The sequence below is a fragment of the Falco peregrinus genome, chromosome 4 (genome assembly GCF_023634155.1).
Source record: "Falco peregrinus isolate bFalPer1 chromosome 4, bFalPer1.pri, whole genome shotgun sequence".
Lineage (NCBI taxonomy): Eukaryota > Metazoa > Chordata > Aves > Falconiformes > Falconidae > Falco > Falco peregrinus.
The window spans coordinates 39,391,626-39,405,973 of NC_073724.1; the positions used below are offsets into that span (position 1 = coordinate 39,391,626).

The 14,348-nt window shown below is 60.5% G+C and overlaps 1 protein-coding gene across 8 annotated transcripts in view; it reads right to left on the reverse strand.

Moving 5' to 3' along the window:
* The window catches only part of BCOR (BCL6 corepressor), an 83,286-nt gene that overhangs the window by 50,022 nt on the left and 18,916 nt on the right, over positions 1-14,348 (reverse strand). For 6 of the 8 annotated variants that reach the window (XM_055801910.1, XM_055801907.1, XM_055801905.1 and 3 more), the window contains exon 1: positions 9,199-9,277. The exons of 1 other annotated variant lie outside the window; for it this stretch is intronic. The gene's annotated coding sequence lies outside the window, so the exon portion shown is untranslated. Of the gene's footprint in view, positions 1-8,601; positions 9,157-9,198; positions 9,278-14,348 lie in introns of those variants that run through there. One more of the 8 variants, XM_055801904.1, reaches the window with a different exon arrangement.

Genomic DNA, 14,348 nt, shown 5'->3' on the forward strand with positions numbered 1-14,348 from the left:
AGCGGCAAACTTAAGAGATGTGGAATTTACTGAACAGAAGCAAGGGAAAAATAAATCAACTCGAGGAAACCTTTCCTTGCCCAGCATTACCCAAATAATGCCTAGCACCACCCAAATCATGCACCTCCAAGGGAAAGGCGCAACACAGCAACTTCCTCCAAGATCTGTGTACAAACGAACCCTTGAGGAGGCCACGGGAGCTGGAAGCGCACTTTCTAGGTGCTTAGATGCAGTCTGGGAGTCGGCACCAGCAAGGGGAAACAGTTGATTTTATTGGAAGCACATCTTGGCCTGCCTCCTGCCAACGGGCAGTGCTCCCCAGGCAGGTAAGGTGCTTCACACCATGATACGGCTCCAATCGACTTCCAAGTCGGATTCGCCGACAAATGATTCCAGTATGTACTCACAGGTCAGTATCATCGACTATTCATTGCCTTATACGTAGCTAGAAATCTGCTGGCCTGGTAAAAACCACCGTTAACACAACAATGTCAGCAAAGGCTGCAACACACTCTTGTGAGAGACCAGCGATTCGTGCCTACTGAGGCTCTTTCAGCACAAAGGCTTTTAGGAGGAAGAAGAGAGAGAAGGGGGGAAAAAAGGAGGGAGGGCTCTCGTGTTTCAGGGCTGCTGTCCCCTGGGAACCAAGAACCAAGTGTAGCTTCAATCAAATGCTGACTTCTCCTCCGGGAGCTCAGTAGGAAACCTGATCTCACTAGCTCATGCTTGCCTCCATGCATATATAGGCTGGGGTTTCTTTCATACCAGCAATTTGTATAAAGACAAGAGCCAATACAGTTTATTGCAAACGAGATCTTGCAGTAATGGATCTAGAGAGATATTTCTGTAGCTAAAATAAGACAACCTTCAGCCACCTGCTCAGGGCAGGCTGCGCTGCAGCCGCCCCCAGCTCTGCACGCATGGCTCCGCTGTGGGCGCCCCTGGCGCAGCACTGCACGGCACAGCCTCCCACGCATCTCCCTGAGCCCTGCATCCTCCCCAGCTGGCAGCAGCCGCCCTAGGTTGGGTTTTTGTGCAATGCCAGGTTACACTTCCATTAAAACGTTTACCCTGGGAGATCACTTCCTGCCTGCAAGTATTGTTCCGGCTTCCCCTGCTGCTCACAACTTTAGCCAGAGCTATTTCTTTCCTCGCCTACTGTGGTGTGCAGACCCCAGGAAGCATCCACCCCTGCCCGCTGGCCCTGGGCTGCCCTGGCAGGGCAAAGCATGGCACAGCATGGGAGGTCTGCGGGGGGGGGAAGGCAGGCGAGTCCTCCAGGCGGAGCTCAGCATAACTTCACACCGGGCTGCTTAATTCTGCACGGGGCTTTGCTAATACACTTTGTGCTTGACTACTGAAACGGGAGGAAAGGAAAACACTGCACGGGGAGCACAACCAGGCCAGAGCAAGGTGAGCCAGGAGGACTGCAGCCTGTAGGGAAGGGTTTCCCCCAACAACCAGCTCAGCCTCCTACTGCTATGGGCAAGCCAGAGAGGCTTAGAGCACAACCCAGCATGCCGAGGCGTGGGAGCAGAAGGGATTGCCCAGGGATCAGGGATCCCTGTAGGATCTCTCCATAGCCAAGAGCTTTTGCATGGAGAAAGTTTGGCCTAGGGAGGGAATTTACACCTAGAAAGAAGAGCTCAGCCCATCCCTTCTTCTGCCATTAGCAAGTTCCCTGTGAATTTCAAGGAGAGATGAGAATACGCCCCTCCAGCTTTGATTTCACTTTGCTGTCTCTACCTGCAGCCATGCACAAATGCCATACTCAAGCCATGGCTAAATGAGCCTGGCAAAGCTCTCCCACCACCTCCAGGAGATCCCAGGCCACAAAGCCACCCCCACTCCCGGGGAGCATGGGGGGAAACACAGCAGTGGGGGCAGGACAGGCAGCCCCACAGCCCCTGTTCCTTGCAAGCACAAGGACAGCCATCAGGCTGCCCCAGGCATGGGACCTGCTGCCTGTGCAAGTACAGGCATACTTTTCTCTACTATCAACTGTACCAGGCACTACTCCAATACTCCCATGGCGGAGAAGATTGGACTTTTATAACTGAGGATACAGGCCCAAATGTTTTGTAATACGCAAATACTGAAAGACGTACAAGGCCCCTAGGTGACGTATTCCTGAGCATTAAATGAACACCTGGGATAAAAGCAAGAGCTACTCCAGCTGAAAACAAGAAGCAAAGCATGCTCTGAGAAAGAACAGGCTAGCTGGCAGTGCTGGCAGACTGCAATCCACTATGGGCCATCTGGAGGTGCATGGGGAACAACCCTGCCGCAGAGGTGCGCCGGTGCAGCTCCCAGCCGTGGGAGATTGCTTCGAGGTCAGCGGGAGCTGCGGAAAGGAGAGCGCTTTTGGCTGGAAGTGCTCTCGCTCCTCCTGGCCGAGGAGGAGGCGGAGGAAGCACAATGCCAGGCTTTCCCGGTGTAGGCTCAGCCGCAAAGCGCAGCCCCAAGCCTCCCCCTTTCCCCAGTGCTCTATTGAACACACTCAGCTCTTTATACAAGCCATTCCCAGAGTGGCTGGTGGATTCTGCGCTTTCCACTTTAATTGTCTTATCCAAATAAAGCTTTGTTTTCCTTAGCACGACAATCCCAACATTCAGGCCGAGATTTCCATTGGACAGAGGAGATATTTTATTCTCCGATTGTTTAGAGAGTCGGGGCTTACACGGAACAGCCCCGGCTTGTGTGCCTCTGCTCACAATGGGGTCTTTGCAGCCCCGGTCTCCGTCATGTAGATTCATTTTCCAGAGCCATCAGGATAAGAATCATTTTTCTCTAGATTTCATAGCTTTCCAAGTCTACCTTAGACTTTAACAAGTCTTTTAGTTTGCACCAAGACAATAAATTTAGTTTAATTTAGCTTCCGGTCTTTAATTTTAGCAGGTCCTTTTTTTGCATGCAAATCAATATGGCAATTACCATCTAAAAGCTCGCCCAGCCCTAGGTCAATGTAAATTGATCATTGTCCGCCTTCTACAAAATAACACCGGGAGTCTGTGGTGCATAATGAGATTATACTGGAAACTGTCTTTCAGATCACAAATTATATTTCAAGCTGTCAGGATCTTCTCCAAGTGGACTTCCTTGCATGTCTAATCACACGGCACCAAATCTGTCAGCTCACAAGGTAGGTTTGGGGCGCAAGGAGTGCTTCCCTGCAGAGGGAGAGTCCCAAATAATTTAGACAACAGTTTCGGAAAACAGGCAGGCAGGTACTGAAGCATGTCCTCACTCGCTAACTTTTCCAGCAGTGGGAAAGAGGAGGGGAAAAAAAATCTCCACTCGGCCAAGAACTGCTGTCCAGCAAACAAGGAAAAATGAATTTGCTGCTGGAAAGCAGCAGCAGTTTCCTAAACCCACATTTGCAGCGCGTTCTTGGCCTCCTCCTTTCCATCCCCACCTCATCTGCTCGGCCATTCAAAGGATCGCTGGCTGCCTGCTCCGGACAAACTCCCACAAAAGATACACTCCCCCAGGAGAGACGCCCCTGCCCACCACAGCCTCGGGACCTGAGGGGGTCAGGTTGGAGGGAAAGGCTGCTGTGGAGCAGGGACCGCTGTAAGCCCGTTCCCTGAAAGGACAGGAGGATTAACGGGAGCTGCTCACGGCCAGGGGAACTCCCCCTGCCTGCAGCCCCGGCCTCCGCTGCCTCCTGCACGCACACGCAGCCAGCCGGAGCGGCTGGCGTAGCTACAAGGGGTTAGCCCAGCTCCCCCAGCCAGCCCGCTCAGCTCCGCCACTCGAATCATTGCAAAACCAAGACAGAAGGCAGCAGGCCCACTCTGGCCATCAATTATTTCTAAAACAACACCAGCCTAAGGAGGAAGTATTAAACTCAGCTTCATGCTGCTCTTTCTAAGCCTGCACTAAAACATGATCTATTGCGGTGTTCAGGGGAAAGATAGCATATCGCGTATCACCTGTGCAACCCAACTACGCTGCAGAGTCCCAGCAAGAGCCCACAGCTTTGTCAAGATGTCCAGAAATCAGAGCCTGCTTCTCCTCTGTACTGAGCACCAATTTACTCCGAGCCACATTTACTCTGAGGGCAATGTGGCTGCTAGAGCTATGACCTGAGCTGGAGCAGGCCTTTTGCCCACCTTTGCAGGGGCCACTCACCGGTCAAAAGTTGAGAGACCTTTTAAACGACAGCCGCAGATTGCTAAGACTACTTTGGTATGCATAGCACTCATTATTTTGGGCTGTGGTGGCCTGGGTCCATTTTATCCACAGAGACCTGAAAGCATGTCAACAACTTTGCGCAGTCTCGCAGCTGCACAGATCCCCAAAGTTTGCTTGTGTGGACTGTACAGGAGCCCCTGGAGCTTAGCCACCTCACCTCTGGCATCCCTGTTAAGGGGACCCAGGCTTCCTTATCAACCTTTAAAAAAGTGAATTATCATGGGATGTGGGAAGAGGAGGGGAAAGGGACAATGACTTAGAACTGCCCAAGATGCTGCAGATCCTGGCACATTCTGGTGAAGTGTGTGACACAGTGCCCAGATTGTCCACCAGCACAGGAATAAAGCCAAGGCACCAGTATTGTTTCAAGACCCAGTCCATATTTGGGCATTTGGTTCACACATCCTAAGCATCACTTTAAATATCAGAATAGAGACATTGGCCAATGTGGTTCATAATGCACTCAAATGGGAGAAGTCATTTCTGTTTGGTCTCAGATTACCAGCTTGGTCTTGCTGGGGGGGGGGGGGGGGGGCGCGGGGGGAGAGAGGGAAACCCTGCTGAGTCTGTTTGCACTGGTCTCTATTAGATATGCAACAAATCTGCCATTTCCGGCGTTGCTTCTATCTAATTAGAGATGTATTTAGATGTGACGTGTAAATAAGCGCTGAGCTGCCTGCTGCCCTGGCTACGCGGACTGCTCGGGAGCATTTCCAATAAGGCTGTAGCGCCCGGAACCAGGGCTCAGACAAAGAGGAATGGGAATGGTCTGCGCTGCAGGCGAATCCAACAAAACCAGCTTTTATCTATCGCTCTAAAGCCTTAACTGCTTTTAATCTGTACCGCCCAGGCTTGCACGCCACGATCACATCTCATCCACCGAGGCCGTCTCAGTACAAAAGGAAGCTCACACGCACGCAGGGGCTGCAAATCACCTCCGGCCCGCCCCAGCCCCAGCGCAGACCCCGCTCGCCGCCAGCCCCCGCGCTCCAGGAGCTGTGCGCGCCCCCGTGGGCTCCCCGACGCCCCGAGGCAGGTCCGCCCGGCTGCTGCGCGCAGGGACAGGAGCGGCCCCCGCCGGGAGCGCACCGCGGCCAAGGGCGCGGGGAGCCGCCGACGGGGCCTGAAGGCGGCCGCGGGGAACTTGCACACACACACACACACACACACACACACCCCCCAAGGCCGGGAACCTTCGCGGTGGGGCTTCCACTGCAATCCGCGGCGGGGGGGGGGGGGCACGGCGGGGCCGGGGGAGGCGGAGAGCCGCCGGGGACGCCCTGCCGCCGGGGCTCGCCCGGCCGGGCCACCCCCGGGGCCCCGCCGAGCCCGAGGGTCTGCGGTGGCTCCCCCGGCCCCGTGGCCGCCCGACCCCCGGCTCCAGGCCCTCCTCGGAGCTTCCAGAGAGAGGAAACTCCTGGGAACGAAATAATCTGGCGCTCGCCTGGTGAACTCTTTTCCTGTTGTGGGAAACAGCTCTTACGAAGCTGTTAGATGGACGGGGCAGCGCCGGGGGCCCGAGGCGCGCTGCACCGGCCCCCCCCCTGCTCCGGCAGCATCCCTGCGGCCGCTGCTGCTCCCGCATCTTTCCAGGCCGGAGCAGCCGGCCTCGATCCCCTCTCGGCTTTAAGGGTTAACAACCATCGCCACCATAGAAAAAAAAAAAAAAAGGAAAAAAAAAAGAAGAAAAAATATCGCGGTGACCTTTTCCTCTCCGACTCCCTCACTCTCCCTTTCAGGCTCCGGTTCCTGAGCTCGCAGGGAGCCTGAGCGGCTGTCTAGACCGATCTATCACAGACGGACAAACAATACCAGGAGAAGCCCCTGCCCGGTCCCTCAGCCTCCGCCACTCACCTTAGAAATGGCGAAGAACAGAAAAGTGACCGCGGTACCATCCTCCCTGGTATATTTATAGCCTTCCACACAGCCCACCTTCATGCCTGACAAATGAGATTTTGTCTGCTCTCTCAGCATACGCTCCAATAAACACACACACACACTTTTTTTTTTTTTTTTTTTGTGCCTGTTTGCTTTTGGTAACATTCCGGACTCGTCCCTCCGACCTCGGGGCGGGCGAGGGCTCACCACGCCCGTGCGCGGAGGCAGGTTAGATAGCCACGGCGGGAGGGGCTGGGGGGGCGGGGGGAGCAAGGGGCGACCCCGGCCGGTCATCCACACGCAACCTCCCAACCTGGAAACTTCAATGTCCGTATTCATCACGCCCTCTTCGCACCCAGCCCCCCTCACCCGAAGTGCTCCCTGGTCCCTGCCAGCCCTCCAGGTTGCGTATTAAAGAGGTATACGGGGTGAGGAGCCGGAGGTCCAACGCTGCAAAAGGCTGGGGAATAACTAATGAGCTGTGCAGCCCATTGATCCGGTGCATACTTCCTAATTAACTCTGAGTCACCTATTTGTGACAGCAATTCAAAGAACTGCACCAGGGATAAACTGCAACCCCGGCGCGCGAAGGCAACCCGGGGAGGGGGAGGCGGCCAGGCGGGGGGGCGGGGGGGGTGGAATTTGCTCCTAATCCTCCTAAAAGCAATTAGGGTGAGCGCTGCGCTGGCTACCTCTCGGGAAGGAAAAAAAAAAAAAAAAGGAAGGAAAAAAAAACCCACCCAGAGGCTCCGACAGCAGAACCGAAAGGAAATGAATCGATGTGTCGCAAGCGCGACGGCACCGGGCTCCAGTCAGATAGGCAAGCACCAGCCTCGGGGACGAGAGTAGGCGAGAGCGGTGGCCCCGAGGAGCGGCGCGGCGGGCAGCGGCGCGCACAAAGCTGCGGGGGCAGCGCGGGCTGGGAGGGGGCAGCGCGGGCGGCGGCGACCCGGGTGCGGCGGAGCCACCGGCGGGGGGTTGCGGACGCAGCCACGGGGGCAGAGACCTCGCACCGCCCGCCCCCTCTCGCCCCCAGCTTTGTTCCCGAGCGACCCTGGCGGGGCACGGCTCTCCCCGGCCGCCCCCCGCGGTAGGGCCACGGGGAGGGGGCGGGGGAAAAAAAGTTAATAGAAACCTTTGGAAAATCCGAGCTTGGCTACGTTGTGCGGGCTGGGCTTCCCCCTCCCCCCCCCCCCCCCCCCACCCCTTTTTTTTTAATACAAACACGGATACAAAAGCTGCAGGCTCCAAAGAGTAGATGAAAGCAATGAACGGAGTTTCTGGAAAAGATTCATTAGTGGGAATTAATGCTGCGAGGAGCTCCGAAGCGATACCATTAAAGCCAGTACCCACACTTTGTCAGTTTTACACGGCTCACTACGGTCTGGGCTTTTTTTTTTTTTTTTTCCCCTCAGGGGAGGTGCTCTTCGCCTCCTCCTCGCCCCCTCCGCGATCACCAAACCCAGGATCCGACAGACATCGCGGAAACGAGAGAGAGGGAGGGAAAAAAACACACACGCACACGCACACATCGAGAAAGAAAAGAGGAACGTGAACGCTCCGCAGCCCTCGCCCCCGGACTCGCTCCGCGAACATCAAATGCATGCCTCATATGCTGCGCAGAGCCGCCCCACTTGGCCCCGGCTTCACAAAGCAGCCTCCGCTGCCTCCCTGCCTGGCCGTCCCCCTCCGGCCGGCCCTTTGATGGCAAGTCCCAAGCCTCCCTCCGGGTCGGTCTCTCAACTCCAAACTACATTTTAGGGCTGACTAAACTTCCGTGTCACGCCGGACCTCACGCCAGCACAGCTCCGCGCACGGGAAAGCCCCGGGCCGCCCTGCCCCACGTGCGCGGCGGCGCCCGCCCCGCTGGGGCGGAGGGAAGGGGGGGAGCGGCACCCGGGCTCTCCCGGCCAGGGGAAGGCAGCCTGCAGCGGGCTCTCCCCGCCGCTCACCTGTCCGCCGCCCCCGCACCGCCCGCTGCTCTGGACGGGGAGCGCGGGGCCCGTCCCGCCCGGCGCGGGAGCCGTCCCCGCTCCGCGGGTCGCCAGCGTTTTTCCTCGCTCGCCCCGGCCCCCGGGAGCCCCGCACCGCCGCTGCCCCGGTGCCTTCCCGATCGCAAAGTAGGAGACGACGGGAACACCGCCACCACCCCACACACAGGCGCACCGGAGAGCCGACAGCGCTACCAGCAGCCGCCAACCCCCCGCCGCCGCCCGCCCCCCCCACCGCCGCCCGCCCCCCCACTACCCCCACCACGCCGCCCCAAACAGGCATCTTTACAACCAACTGCCTTCCAAACTTCCCCTCCGCCGCCGCAGCCCCGGAGACGCACCGGGAGATCCCTCTCCCCCACGCCGCCGCCTGCCTACCACTCCCGCCCGAGCCCCGCTGCCCCGCGCCGTAACTTTCGGCCGCCGCGGCGCCGTCCCCGCGGCGGGGCGAGGGGAGCCTCGCGGCCGCCCCGTCACCGCGGGACCCGGCGGCGGCGCTTCCTCACGGGAGCTGTTCGCGGAGCGGTGCACTGACCTTCCTGCCGCGCCGCGGGGCTGCGGCGTGCGCGGTCCGCGCCGCGGGTCTTACAGCGTCGCCTCGCCCTGCTGCTCTCCCAGGAAGGGCAGCCCCGTCGGGGGTGGGGGGGGGAGAGGCAAGAAAAGTTTCCCGAGCCCCCTCCCCCTCTCCGTGGGTGCGTGTGTCGCGGCTTGCCCCGGCGCGGGCGGGCCAGGGAAGGGGTGCGGGAACGCAGGGAGCTGCGGGGGGCGGGAGCGCGGCCGCCGCCTGCGCCGACGGGGCAGGTGCCCGCGGGAAGGGCTTTGCTTCTCGGCTCGGCTGCGCTCAGCAGCGGGAGCGGCAGCCCGCGATGCTCATTCCGGCTGCCGGCTCTGGTTTGGCAGCGCCATGTTGCTGGCTTGCTCCGGGCGAAGTTCCTGCGCTGGCGAGCGCGGCGCTCCCCACATCTCGCCCGCGCCGCCGTCTCCCGTGCCCTGGCCGCCGCGGCTTTGTGTGTGTGTGGCTGGGGATTTAATTCTCCTCCTCCTCTTCTCCTCCTCTCTCTCCCTCTCTCTTTTTCTTCCTCTCCCCCCCCCCTCCCCTCTTTAGTCCGCCGGGAAAGCCGCTCTTCCTCACCTTGCCGCTGGGAGACCGGGCTCCGTCTGCTGCACGCTGCGCTCCCCTCGCATCCCCCCTCCCTCTCTCCCTCCTCCTCCTCCTCCTCCTCCTCCTCCAGCCGCCGCCTCCCCTCCCTTCCCCTCCCCCCGGGCAGGCGCTGCACCGAGGGAGCCGCCGCCAGCAGCAGCGGCAACGGCAGCAGCAGCAGCAGCGCCGCCACCGCTTTTTCCCTCTGCAAGTTTCCCCCTCCCCTGGCTGCGTTTCCCTGACCAGCCAGGCAGGGCTCGCCCGGCCGCGCACCCGTTCTCCCCCCTTGCCCTGACTAATTGATTTGCGCCCCTCGCCAGCCCCTCGCCTCGCCCGCTCCCCGCGGCTGGCACAGGTCGCTGCCGAGCTGCGGTGCCCCGGGGGTACTCCGCGCTCCCCGGCCGGCGGGGTGAGGAAAGCCGCCCCCCCGCCCCGCTGATACTCCCCTCGCTCGCTACCCAGAAGGCCAGTGGAGATCCGCAATTACCATAAAGCTCCGCTCACTCCGCTCCACCAAGCTGTCAAAACCCCGGCGGCGGCGGCGCTGCCAGACACCGCTGCGAGGCTCCGCGGCGGGTTGCGCCGCGCTGCCACCCCCTGCCGCCCCGCTCGCCTCGGCCCCGCCGCCGGACGCCCCCGGGCCTCTCGCAGCGCTCTCCCCCGCGCGCCCCGCCGCACCGCGGCGCCCGGGATCACGCCCCCCGCAGTACAGCCCGCGCCCCCACCCCGACCTGCCGGCTCCGGGATCCCCCCGTCACGCAAGGGCATCCCCGCCGGCCCAGGACCCGCCGAGGGCTTGCAGCCGTCCTTACCCCCTGCAGGGGTCATGGCGCGCACGGACCCTTTCTCCCGCAGCCTCCCACCCGCAGAGGGGTTCCCCGGCCCCGGGGCCCCCTCTCTAGGCCCACCCGCCGCCCCCAACTTCGCGTGATCCGCGGCACAGCCGCGCCGATATACGCGTTTTCCCCCGGTCCGCTTCTCCGAGCTCTGAATCGGGATGGAAAAAAAGCCACTCGTTTGTCAACGTCTGCATTGCGGGGGGGCCGGGGGGGGACCTTATTAAAGCGCGTTTTCGCCTGATCCGGCTTTGGCAGCCCTTAACGCGCTTTCTGCTACGTGTGAGCGGTGTGGCAACCCGGGGTGGGATGGCAGCCGAAGCGCCGTTTCCCTCTCTGGCATTTCTACGGCTGCTTTAAGATTTCTGCCCGGGTTGTGGAGCCCTTTAATCTCCGGGTTGATAGTTATCCGCTGCATCTATTTACTTTGGCAAGGCAACTTTTGGCTCGGCGAGCTCCACTCGTAAATTTCAGGTTCATAACGCCCATCCCCGCCGATATTCCCGGGTTTGGTCCCGCGGATGCCGCGGCGCGGAGGCTCCCGGGGCGGCCCCGGCCTCAGGGCCAGGCGGGCCCTTGGCTCCGCAGCTCCCCCGCACCGCCCGGCGCCTTCCCGGGGAAGCGGGAGTTTTGCCACCTCAGCGCCGCCGGCGCCGCATCCAGCCCTTCTCGCCGCCGCGCCGTGTGGGAGCGACTGCCAGCCAAACACCGGGCGATTAACACGGACAATTCGCCCCGGGGGGGATTTTTAATCGCCACGTTCAGGACCCTGCGCGTAAAAGGCTGCTGAGACGCTGCGAGCTGCAAAAGCTTTCCCTGCCGAGAGCGCGCAAGCAGCAAGGAGGGCGATGAGTGTTCAGCGCCAAAGCAGGACTGCCGGGGCTGCCTGCCTGCTCTCCGCCGCTACTGCTTGATAGAAGACCAGGAGATCCCGAAAGTTGTCCCTAACAAAGACATCCCACCCCCCCAATCCATAAGTTTATAATCGAGAATCTAAGCCTCGTCTGGAAAAAACGTGGGGGTCACCAGATGCTCGGGGAGGGGGACACGGTGTACACCCCACACACGCGCACACCCGGGTCGTGGCCAGAGGGTTAGCATTTCATTAAACTGCCATCACGAGGCTTTAGGTTTTCGCCACGTCTCTCTTAAAAAACTCGCCCGTCTCAAAGCAGAAGTGAAATATCCACCGCCTGAAACCCGAAACTCCAGCCGCACCGCTCGGCTTCCTCGCAGGGGAGCCCAGGGAGCCGCCGAGCGCGGCGGCCAGGCTGCGGTGCCGACGGGGCGTACAGCCCCGGGCAGCGTCCGGGTTTGATCCCGGCGCGGCGGGCCACGCATCTGAAAAGGCTCGCACAGGTTTTTTTAATCTCCGATAACAAGCAGAAGGACACCTGGCCTATTATGCTGTAAAGCTATTTTTTATAAAGATGTTTTAGGGCTAGACATTAAAAGTTATTAGACTGAACACACGTGAGTTACAGGCACACAGCTGGAGGAAAGGCCTCTGCTGGTTTGTTGGGGTTTTTTTTCCCTTTCCTAGGGAGAACCTCATTAAAATTGCTTCTTTCGGTAGGAAAGCAGAACTAGCGTGTCTCCCGGCGAGGTGGCCGTAGCCGCGGCTTCCTGGCTGCGTTGATCCGGGCTTTGTCTGTCCCCACAGGTCTGGAACCGCGATGCCATCGGCCCGCACTTGTATCACAGAAGTCGCACACTTCCCTTTTCCCGGGCTGCGAACTCCGGATCACATGTGTGCGCCTACAGCGTGTGGCTGGGTGGTTGGGGATGCGTTTTTATTTTTTTTTTAACTAATGACTTCAAGTTATCTCGGGGTAAACTCGCTCCACTTTTATTTTTAAGCGTAGTTAAACTTTCTTTCTTCGTGCACGCAGTTTCCTCCGTGGAGGGGAGGAACAGACCCGCGCTTGTTTGCCTCTGTGCCTTTTTTGTTCCCCGGGTCCCCGAGCTTTGCAGCAGGAGGCTGGCGGCTCCTGGCGAAGACATTGGGGCTTCAGTTCGCTCCTCCCGCGGCCTGGCTCGGCCCGGCTGCGCGCCGCGCCGCCTTCCCCTGCCGCGGGTGAGCCAGGCACCGCCGAGCTAACCTCGGAAAATTCAGAGCATGCTCTTGCCTTGCGGATTACACCACCACCACCACCACCCCCGCTCCGGAGGGAACTGACCCCCGGGTCAGGCCGCTGCACACTGCTTTCTCCCCGGGAGCGGAGGGGGGGCTCCGCGCACAGATGCTTGGGGCTCCGCGCTGCTGTCGCTGCTGCTGCTGCCGCCACGGAGCCGGGCGAGGATGCGCTCGCAAAAACGGCTGCTCCGATAATGCTAAGTACTTAACCTCCTCGTAAAGACAAATCCATTGTTAATGGCAGAATGGGCTTCTCGCAGGAGGCTTCCAAGTGGGATGGCTTTACGCCGGCTCTCATTTACCTCCAGCGCCGCCTCTAATTGGAACACACACACACACACTGCCCCCGGCCCGCGCACCTCAGAAAGTTGGGGGTTAAACGGCAGGAGTAGCGAGGCCGGGCCCCGGCACCCTCCACGGCCGCTCCCCTGCCCGCCAAACGGCAACCGGAGCACGCGGGTCTCCCGAGCACGGGAAATGAGAGAGAGGGGAGACAGGCGCTGCGAAGGTAAAATGAATTAATGCGAGCGAGGTGCTCAGACAGCCTGGTGATGAGTGCTAGGAAAAGCCTATAAATAACAGATCACTGTCCTAAGCTCTGAATTGCCCTGCTTGAGTGTGTCTTAAATCAGACCTTTATCATTGCTTATTGTAAGGCAGTGGAATTTAATGGAAGTGTAGAAATCTGAATAACAAAACAAGACAAGCCTCAATTGGCGTTATACAGGGTCTGCACCGCTTTCAGACCTGACACGGTGCCAGCATATTGTTACACCGACATGCAAACTCCCCGTGCAATCAAGGGGGTTTTGCATAGCAGAAGTACTATAATTTTACTTCGTAGTTCATGGCTACTCTGTTGACAGGAGATCCATTATTTTCTCTCCCTCTCCCCAGAAGAGCCCGAGACGCGCTCGGTTCATGGACTAAGCGCCGCTATCTTTCTTACAAAGCCGAATGACAAATCTCTCCGGTTGTGTTTGCTTTGCTCCGCGCCTCTTCCCCGATCCACTGAAGAGCGGAGATGCCCGTGATCCTCCGGGCCCCGTTTGCCGCTCGGACCGGACAGCCCGGGAGGGACAAGCAGGCAAACAAACACACGCACGCCTCGGCCAGCCTCCAGCCGGGAAGCTCGGCCTGCCGCCCGCCGCCCGGGGCCGGCTGCCGCCGCGGCGGGGGAAGCGCTTGCCGGCCCGTGCAGAGCTCGGTGGGGAAGGCGCAGCGCCGAGCCCACAGGGGCGGCCGCGGGGGGACGGGCTGGAGGCACGGCCCCTGCCCGGGGTAAGAAAGGGGGGCGGCAGCCCGCTGCAGGATAAGGGCAAGCTAGCTGCGAGCTGCCCCCTCCACCTCTCCCACTTGCATACCTCGGCCATTTTGTCTGCTTGCGGCGCGCCTGTGTCCCGTCCCCCCCCACCCCCCCCCACCCCGCCCCCGCCCCGTCCCCTCGGGCAGAGCGCTGCTGCGGGCCCCTGCCCCGGGCGCGGGGGCCGGGCGCTGCCGGCGGCGGGGCGGGCGGGCCGGCCGGCCAGGAGGAGGTGAAAGCAGGGCCGCCGGCAGCCCCGGCCGCTCCTGCCAGCGGGGAGATGCAGCCGCTAGGCAAGGCCCTGCAGGGGAGGGGGCGTGCGCCGCACAAGTCTGAAGAGGAGTAAAAATAGCGCCGGCGAGGTTGTCGCTCTCCTCGCCTCCCCCCAGCGCGGCGGGGGGCAGCGGGCGGCGCGGGGGGGGGGCTCGGCGGGGAGGCGCAGACCGAGGACAAGGGCTGAAGCCAGACAAAACCCCTGGCCCGGCCGGAGAGCAGTGTGGGAGAGGTTGAGCCTTCGACTCTGAAGGCGATGCGCGGGAGCCGGGGGCTGCGCCCCCTTTTCCCGGTGGGGTCCCTCAGCCCCGGGGGGCGCCGGCTGCGCCCCGTCTCCGTCCCTCGGCGGCCTGGGAAGGAGCGGCAGCGAGCGGCGGCTCGGCGGAGGCACGGCAGTCAGCACGCTCCTGGGTTTAAATATAATACGGCGGCCGGGGGAACCGCCATGGTTTGAAGGTGTGTTTGTGCAGACTACAGCTTGTATGTTAATAATTGGATACAGTCGATGAATCACCTCCGTCCTCCTTCTGGTTTTGTTTTTGTGTTGTGTTTTGTTTCGGAGGGGGTGGGGAGAGAATGCGAGGAGACGATG